Source organism: Phyllostomus hastatus, unplaced genomic scaffold, assembly GCF_019186645.2.
Source record: "Phyllostomus hastatus isolate PE091 unplaced genomic scaffold, TTU_PhHast_1.1 phas_scaffold_55, whole genome shotgun sequence".
In the NCBI taxonomy this organism is placed as follows: domain Eukaryota; kingdom Metazoa; phylum Chordata; class Mammalia; order Chiroptera; family Phyllostomidae; genus Phyllostomus; species Phyllostomus hastatus.
Genome location: NW_025334035.1, coordinates 9,879,513 through 9,882,694, shown reverse-complemented (window position 1 = coordinate 9,882,694; position 3,182 = coordinate 9,879,513). Strand labels below are relative to the sequence as shown.

The window sequence follows — 3,182 nt, the reverse complement described above, 5'->3', positions numbered from 1 at the left end:
CCGCCATAGGCAGTATCTGATATTGGGCTATACCAGTGTCCCCCCAAGGAAGCCCCAAACCAACACACCAAACAACCAACCACAAATCACAACAGAACACCATCCAGAAACTTTCAGAAGAGGCACACCCACTGAGAGGTCTCAGAAGGCATCAACACCACTGAGCAGAGCCCACTCCCTGGGATCAGTCCCTGCACAGCAGCTTGTATGCAGTGTTTGGGGCTAATCTTCACAACCAGCCCACCTGTGGGTCAAACCCAGCACTGACATGCCAACAGCAGTCAAGATTCAAATACAACAGGAAGGCACACACAACCCATACAAGAGACACACCTGGAGAAACCAAATCAGGCAATCAGGGATACTGCACCACTGGGCCCCACAAGACACCTACTATGTGAAGCCACCCTTACAAGACTAGGAGACATAGCAGATATACTTACTATATAGAAATAAACACAGAGAGACAGCAAAAATGAAAAGACAAACATGCCCCAAATAAAAGAACAGGAGAAATCTCCAGGAGAAAAAACAAATAAGATGGAAGCAAGCAAACTTCCAGATACAAAGTTCAAAACACTAGTTATAAAGATGCTCAATAAACTTAGGAGAAAAATGGATGAACTCAGGGAAAATTTCAGCAAAGAGACAGTAAGCATAAAAAAGGAAACAGAAACCATAAGAAAAGAGCAAGTGAGAAGTGAAGAATACAGTAACTGAAACGAACACATTAGAAGGAACCAATATCACATTAGATGTAGCTGAGGATTGAATCAGTGATTTGGAAAATAAGGTAGCAGAAAACATCCAATCAGAACAGCAAAAAGCAAAAGGAATTTTTTTTTTAATGAGGATAGTCTAAGAAGCCTCTGGGGCAGTTTGAAGCATTCCAGTATTTTCATCATTGAGGTCTGGAAGGAAGAGAGAGAGAACAAGGAGTTGTAAACCTATGGGAAAAAATAATGATGGAAAACTTCCCTAACCTGCTAGACATTCAAGTCCAGGAAACACAGAGACTCAAACAAGATGAACCCAAAGAGGCCCACATCAAGGCACATCATAATTAAAATGCCAAAGGTTAAAGACAAAGAGACTCTTAAAAGCAGAGTAAAAAAAATAGTATTTAGTTACCTACAAGGGACCTCCCATAAAACTGTCAGCTAATTTCTCAATAAAAACTTCACAGGCCAGAAGGGCTGAGCAGTAAGTATTCAAAGTGATGAAAAGCAAGGACCTACAAACACAATTACTCTACCCAGCAAAGCTATTATTTAGAATTGAAGAACAGATAAAGAGCTTCTCAGATAAAAAAAAAAAAGCTAAAAGAGTTCATCACTACCAAACCAGCACTACAAGACAAGTCTTGTTTAAGACAAAAATAAAAATATGAATAATAAAATGATAATAACTACATATCAATGAATAATTACCTTAAATGCAAATGGATTAAATGTTCCAATCAAAAGACACAGGGAAACTACATGGATAAGAACACAAAACCCATACCAATGCTGCCCACAAGAGACTCACTTCAGATCAAAAGACACACATAGACGGAAAACAAAGGGATGGAATAAGATATTTCATGCAAATGAAGATGAAAAAAGCTGGTATAGCAATGCTTTTATTACACAAAATAGATTTTAAAACAAAGGCTATAGAGACAATAGGAGCAGTGGCAGGGTATGAGGGGATGTGGGTGGCAGGAAGTGGGTAGCAGGAGGAGCAGAGAAGCGTGCTGGGGACCCAGGAAGGCAGGTCCAGGTGGTGCACAGGGAGTTGGTATAGGAAGCAAGCTAGGCAGGGTGGTGAGGTGGTGGCAGTGGTCTGGGAGCTGCCCAGGGCACACGCTCTGGGGCAAAGGCATAGCCACCAGATCCTCTAGCTGCCAGAGCTACGGTGCATAGCTGGCTACACCCTGTGCCCTATGCAGTCACTGACATGACATTTCCACAAAGCTGACATTTAGGTTTGTTGGCCCCTACCCCAGCAACTCAATTTCACCACCCCTGACTCCTGCAGCCACTCCAAAGACAAGTGTTAGCTCCTGCAGGCTCTGTATCACCACTTGAAGCCTGACAGCAACCAGCTGGCCAGTGAGAAGTTCAGATGTAGTGTCATTTTACGAAGTACCATGAGACATACTAGGCCTGAACACTGAGATACACAAGCAGGCCAAAATCATCGAGAGACCAAATAGGATCTGTGCCCAGGTCCTCCTCTACCTTCCCCAACAGTACCCGCAGCAGGTCTTGGGAGCCATTGAGAGAGCTAGGCAGGTCACTGCTCCAGAGCTGAGTTCCTTCATTTGACAGTAGTCTCAAGCCCACCTGCTGTCCCAGCTGTAGCTCTGGCCCTGCCCCTGACACCACCACCCATGGAGCTGCAGCTGCTTCCCTGTCCATTGTCAGCATGGGCACTAGCCTCTTCTTGCTGTCTGTGTTGGACTCCCAGGCCCACCTCTCCAAGGAAAACAAGGATGGCACCACAGTGACACCCACCAGGAGGAAGACAGCAAGAAGTTGGATTATGAGTGGCTGGGATGGGAAAGTGGAGGGACAAAGGGGACACCGACACCCAAAGAGAGGAATGTTCATTTCAAGACAGTGTAGCTCAGGGTTGGCTAAACTCTTGTAGTATTTATGGTAGCACCTTCTGTGTGCTACCCCCCAGCTATGCTCCAGCTCCCAGCCTTCCTCCTCCTTTCCTCTTTGGCTTGAATGGGTGGATTCCTGTTTGGACCACAGATAACACTGGCTGAGGCTGGGAGGCACAACAAAAGGCAAGGTTAGAAGGGAGAGAAACCTCAAAAAGTCCAACACTGCTTCACTTTGCCATTTTGCACACGTGTGACTGACAGCCCACATTCCAGGCACCCTCAGGGTATACCCCATCCTCCCACCTTGGTGCTGAATGCAAACACAATGCTAGCTGCCCCTTCCTACTCTGGAAACCCCTGTCTCCTTCTCCACCTCCTGCCCATTTATCTCCTCAGCTAGTTCTAGACACCCTTACTCTCTCTTGGTCTTCTGAGAGTCAGCGAACTCAGCTCAAAAGAAGGATGGGGGAGGAAGAGCCAGTATTCTGTCTCTCTTTCCTGAATAAAGATGAGAACACTCAAAACTAAATTAAGTAAAGGAATAAAACAAAGGCTTTAAAAAGAATCAAAGAAGGACATGACA

At 45.2% G+C, this 3,182-nt stretch overlaps 1 pseudogene; it reads left to right on the top strand.

Annotated features, from left to right (window-relative positions):
• Positions 1–1,941: 1,941 nt before the first annotated feature.
• On the top strand, positions 1,942–2,612 carry LOC123809516 (annotated as a pseudogene).
• The last annotated feature ends 570 nt before the right edge of the window (positions 2,613–3,182 follow it).